Below are 6,301 nucleotides of genomic sequence, written 5' to 3' on the forward strand. Positions count from 1 at the left end.
GAGTCCCACATCGGGCTCCCTGCTCGGCAGGAAGCCTGCTTCTCCCTCTCCCACTCCCCCTGCTTGTGTTCCTGCTCTCGCTGTCTCTCTCTCTGTCAAGTGAATAAATAAAATCTTTAAAAAAAAAAAAAAAGAAGTTATAAAATTATCCTTGGTTTAACAATGATAAATGAAAAAACATTAAAATTATCCAAACAAGGTATACAAGGATTTTTGTTGTTCTGTTTTTTGTTAAACAGCAAAATAACTTACAGAATATAAAGATAAAAGCTGAAGAGTATAGCACTAATGGAAAGGGGGTATTTTCACAGAACCAGTATTTTTCTCCATCCCATCTCCATTTGATGTTAATCAAAACATACAATCAGCCATTTAGTTTTTTTTTTAAAGCAATATGCTCATGCACATACACCAGTTCCTTTATGTACAATAAAGGAATAAGGAAGAGGAAAATGAAAGACTAGAGAAAACCATACGGTAGTAGTTAAGATGTGGTGGAACCAGATTGCATTTTTCTAATTGAGAATTTCTTCTTTGTCTGGAGAAACAGAGTTCTGGAGTAACGTAGCAGATCCTTTTTTAGTAGGCATCCCCTGTCTGCTGCTAGAACACATCAATTATGTTTTAATCCTCCATTTCCAACTGTGCAGATGAGTCTGTTTCATTGGCTGCCTGTCAAATCAGAACCTAATTCACCTCGTTAACAAACCCTATTGTTCACAATAGGCTTTCATTCATTTATTAAGTATTGTATGCCCTCTTAATCTTAAAATTGCACCCACGGGACCATCCTGTTCTCCCACCTCAAATGAATATGATCATTGTTCTTGGTCTTGACTCCTTCAATGCGCTGTTTGCCAGCCGCGGTGAGGTCTTGAGTCTCCTCAGCTGCTGCTTCACCAGGTGTGCACTGAAGGAACATGCAAGCAGCCCCAGGAGTGGCAGAAACTCCTGGCTTTTTTTTTTTTTAAAGATTTTATTTATTTATTTGACAGAGAGAGACACAGCGAGAGAGGGAACACGAGCAGGGGGAGTAGGAGAGGGAGAAGCAGGCTTCCTGCAGAGCAGGGAGCCCGATGTGGGACTCGATCCCAGGACCCTGGGATCATGACCCGAGCTGAAGGCAGTCGCTTAACCAACTGAGCCACCCAGGCACCCGAAACTCCTGGCTTTTAAGCCTCACTCCTTTCTCTTGTGCCCCACAAGCTCAGGTGCTCCCTCCTTTGGCACTTGCAGGAGATTTAAACCACACAAGCCTCTGCCATAAAAACTCCCTGCCAGTTTCAGTTCCTTGCTTTTGCAAACCACTTACAGACTTTCTTGGGAAGCCTGCCCTGCTTTTCTAGGAAGCTTCATTATGTCAGTAATAAAACTTTTCATAACCCGCTTGGGGTGTGTGTGTGTGTGTGTGTGTGTGTGTGTTCATCAGTCTTAACATCCCAACCAAATTGTGTGGGTGGTACCTGCAGATTGGAAAAGAAATGGGTATCACTATTCGCAACAGATAGGAATAGGTACCGATGTCTTTTTTCACAGGTGACAAGATCACCTATGTAGAAAATCCAATGGAATCTCCAAAATTCTAGTAGAAACACTAAATGACTTTAGCAAAGTAATAGGCTATAAGATCAACATACAAAAACCAATTGTATTTCTATATGCTGGCAAGGAACAATTGGAAATCGAAATTTTTTTTTTAAAGATTTTATTTATTTGAGAGAGAGAGAATGAGAGACAGAGAGCATGAGAGGGAAGAGGGCAGAGGGAGAAGCAGACCCCCTGCTGAGCAGGGAGCCCAATGCGGGACTCGATCCCGGGACTCCAGGATCATGACCTGAGCCGAAGGCAGTCGCTTAACCAACTGAGCCACCCAGGCGCCCGGAAATCGAAATTTTTTAAAATGCCATTTACAATAGCATCAAAAACTCTGAAATAGGAGTAAATCTGACAAAAGATTTCATTACCTTTATGTAAAAAACTACAAAATATTCCTGAGAGAAAGAAGATCTAAATAAATGGAGATATATACTGTGTTCATGGGTCACAAGATTCACCATTTTAAACATGTCAATTCTTCCCAAATTCATCTGTATTTTCAGCACAATCTCAATATCTCAGGGTTTTTTTTTTTTCATTTCTGTTTTTGGTATAAATTGACAAATTCCTTCTAAAACCTTTCCTAGGTGTTTACCTAAAAGAAATGAAAATTTATATTCACACAAAAAATTGTACATGAATGTGTATAGCAGCTTTAGTTATAATGGCCAAAAGTTGGAAACAATACATGTCCTTCAATAAGTGATTGACTAAAGAAAGTGTAGTATATCCACATGGAGTACTACTCAGCAATAAAAAGGAATGAATTACTTAAACATGTAACAACATATCTGAATCTCCAGGGAACTAAACTCCATGAAAAACCAATGTTTAAATTACATATTTTATCATTCCATTTATCTAATATTCTTGAAGGGTAAAATTACAGAGATGGGAGAACAGATTAGGGTTGCCCAGCCTTAAGGAGGCGGCTGTGGGCAGAAAGGAAGTGGGTGTGGCTACAAAAGTACACATGGAGTATATTCGTGATGATGAAAATATTCTAAATCTTGACCGTATCAATGTCAATATCCAGGTTGTGATATTATATATAATTTTGGAAGATGTTACCACTGGGAGAAACTGGATAAAGGGCACATGGGATCTCTGAATTATTTCTTACAACTGCATGCAAATCTAGAATTATCTCAAATAAAAAATTGAAATTTTAAAAAAGCCAGGCCAAAAAGAAAATAAATTCTAAAGTAGTAGACCAAAACCCAAATACATTAAATGTAAATTCACTAAATATGTCAAATTAAAGAGTAAGATTGTCATTATTTTTTAAATAATGCTGTTTAATAACAGACACACCTTAAAAATAAACCAGGTTAAAAGCAAAAGAGTAGAAAGAAATAAACCATGCACTAACCCAAAGAAGGGTGGTGAAACTATAGTAATATCAAAATAGACTAAGATAAAAAAGCAATTATTATAAATAAAGAGTAAATTCCATAATACCCTGTTGGATCAATCCATAAGAAAAGTTATCACAACTCAAAATATCTATCATCCATGAGAGAGATTCAAAATATGTAAAGCAAAGTTAACAGAAATAAAAGGAGAAATAGACAAATCTACAACTATAGAAAATTAGGAAGCTGGAGGGACATAGAACAACTAACTGTTCTTTTATCATCTCAACAAAATGATAAGCAAAAATAATTCTTTAAGTAGACAGAAAAAAAATTATTGGTAGAGACAAAAGACAAGCAAAACTTATTGGGGGACATGTTCTCTCTCATGTCGTGTTTGACTGGGAGTCTCTTGTCCCTCCCCAGACACAGATTCACACTACTCGGAAAAAATGCCCTTTATCATCTAGTGAAAGACTATCTTCTGCATCCTAGAGGTAACATAGTCATATGGCCTTTTTTTTTTTTTTTTAAGATTTTATTTATTTGACAGTGAAAGGCACAGTGAGAGACAGAACACAAGCAGGGGGAGTGGGGGAGGGAGAAGCAGCCTTCCCGCTGAGCGGAGAGCCTGATGTGGGACTCGATCCCAGAACCCTGGGATCATGACCTAAGCCAAGGGCAGACGCTTAACGACTGAGCCACCCAGGCGCCCCATCATATGGCTTTTATATAGCTTCATGGTAAGCTTCTGAGTCAGAAGCCTCTCCCATACCTTCAACAACCACAAGCCTCTGATACTTAGCATGCTGTAGTCTGCGGCATTTTGTTCTCTTTGCCAACATACCATGGCAGAAAAGCATTGGGCTAGTGTTTACATAGACATTTTCTCCATTTTAGTTTCTACTGCAAAATTATTGCAGTGTTCAACTCTCATTGTCAACTGTTTTTTAATTTTTCTGAAGTCAGAGCCGAACCCACATGAAATGCTGAAAAAAAGAATGAGATCTTTAGGGCAGAAGTGACATCTAGTCTGGTTTGCTATATTTTTAGGTTTTTGCTCCTGGTTCTTTCTTTGCTTTGTCCCGTACACTTTTCACTCCCGATGTTGCGGCTACTTAGAATTCCATTTGATGACTCAATGTCTTTGCCCTCTTCAACAATATCTTTCTAAATTACCAGTATCACCTTTGTCCATGTGACACACACCGAATGTGGACTAACACAGAATTAAAAAGCTTGGGTGTTTCAGTAATATGGATTCACAAACCTCTAAAATTCCTCCCATTTATTATCTTGGTGGCTGTGGTTTATCGGGGTAACCTTTAAGTTTCAATACTGTAACAGGGGCCAGTCAGAAAAGCAGAAACACAAAGAATTAACACAAGCACACTGTCTCTGAAAAAACTGCAGGGTCGGAATCAAACGGTCACAAGAACATACAACGCGACCATGGTCACACAAATGGTCGCAAATTCGCACGACCCCCAAAGTCACTGGACCTCAGAGTCTCTCCACTCCCTAGACACCCTACCCCAAGCTCCACGGCCAAAATCTCCCGTACACGGTCACACAACGCCACGCCTCTCTTTTCTGACTGCCGCCAGAAGCTTGAGGCTCAAGCTGGTCCGGCTACAGGCCCCTGATTTTTTCCCACACCTTCACTCCCCTGAAGTCCAGGTGGGGCCTGGACCAGACGGAACCAAACCGACTCAGCGGTGCTTCCTTCACGGATCAGGCACCATAACCCGGGAACAGGAGACCCAGCCAACCACAAGGAGAAAGAGACTTTTCGCAGAAAAGTGACTTGGCCGTGAAGGCCTCTGGGAAATGTAGTCCGTAGCCTGAAAGTTGCGAACATTTCCAGATTCTTCTCAGCACCAAGTTGCACTCCCGGGCTCCGAGTGGAGTGCCGGGCTCAAGCGAAGCAGCTGCAGCAAAACTCAGCTGAACCTCCTCGGCAGACCTGGGCGTCCTTAACCGCAGCGGTAGATTATTCCGGCTACTCGCCGGCAGAAAGGCCGACCCGCCCCCTTGAGCCGCAGGGGCCTCTGGGAAGTGTTGTCCGGCGTCTAACGGACCGAGGCTCGTGCTGCCCTCAGCCGCAGCCGGCGTTGACCTTAGAGGCGTCTCTGACTCGGTCCGCACCGGCGGGGCCACTTGGGCGGCGTTGAGCTGTGGAATTGGGCCTGTGTCCGCGGGCTGCGTGGTGAGTCTTCGGAGGCCGCCAGCTCCGTGTCTGGGACCCTTTGTGCTGGTTGGGAGTAGGGGCCTGCGGACCCCGTGCCTGTGTTGGAGGAGGATGCCGGCAGGGCTGTGCCGGTACGGATGGTTCCCTGAGGCCGACGGGGGAGTGGCGCGTGAAGGACTGTGAGTGTGGGGAGTGATATGACCGTTTGCCAGACATTTGTCTGTGACTGAGTGTGGCCGTGAGAACGTGTGTGGGAGCGCATTTTGTGGATGTGCTTTTCCTTTTATGTTTCATTATGAACGTGGATGCGAACGTGCGTGATGTGGGTTCGTGAGTGCATGAGAAACTCCGTGGATGAGAGGTAGAGCACGGTTGCGTGTGTAGATTTGTGCGACTCTTTGTATCAGGGCTTCTTTGCTTTGCTTTATGGTCATTGGAAATACGTTTTTATGAGAGCTATCAATGCCCCCAACACTTGTAGTATTTATTTGTCTTAAATTTTATTTTTGTGTATTAGCTACGTTGTTTTGTGTGCGTACTAACTTCTTGCTCCGTGCCCCCGACTGCCCGCCCCAAATCGCAAAATACAGAAAAGCTCAAAGAAAACAGAAATCATTCATAAGTCTGCCAGCAACTATCAAAATTCACTTCCCATCTTTCCCCCCTCTGCGAATACATACACATGCTTCCATATATTAATATGTATGTGTATAATAGCTTGGAACTTAGTATTACACTATACGTACACTTCTGTAACCTACCTTTGTCATTTAATAATACACAATATCTTTCCATCTAAATAGTTATAAATTTATGTCGTTATTTTAAAGTTTTTCATGCTATACATTTTAATACATTTCCTGTTGATGGGTAATTTGTTTTTTCCAGTTTCTTGCCATTATGAACAATGTGTTTATCAGCAACTAGTTGTCACATGTTATAATGCACTTTTCTAATTTGGGGGGGAGGGGGCAGGCTCCTAGAAGTGGAACTGATAGGTCAATATGTGCATATTAAAGACTCCCTAAGTCTAGGGGTGCCTGGGTGGCTCAGTCGTTAAGCGTCTGCCTTCGGCTGGGATCGAGCCCCACATCGGGGTCCCTGCTCAGCGGAGAGCCTGCTTCTCCCTCTCCCACTCCCCCTGCTTGTGTTCCTTCTC

At 42.5% G+C, this 6,301-nt stretch overlaps 1 protein-coding gene across 1 annotated transcript in view; it reads left to right on the top strand.

Annotated features, from left to right (window-relative positions):
• Positions 1–4,557: 4,557 nt before the first annotated feature.
• Positions 4,558–6,301, top strand: part of LOC102742263 (uncharacterized) — a 55,786-nt gene continuing 54,042 nt past the window's right edge. Inside the window, 1 exon segment of the mRNA XM_006731411.3 lies at positions 4,558–5,160. The gene's annotated coding sequence lies outside the window, so the exon portion shown is untranslated.

The sequence above is a fragment of the Leptonychotes weddellii genome, chromosome 16, assembly GCF_054177405.1.
Source record: "Leptonychotes weddellii isolate Sample4059 chromosome 16, ASM5417740v2, whole genome shotgun sequence".
Classification (NCBI taxonomy): Eukaryota; Metazoa; Chordata; class Mammalia; order Carnivora; family Phocidae; genus Leptonychotes; species Leptonychotes weddellii.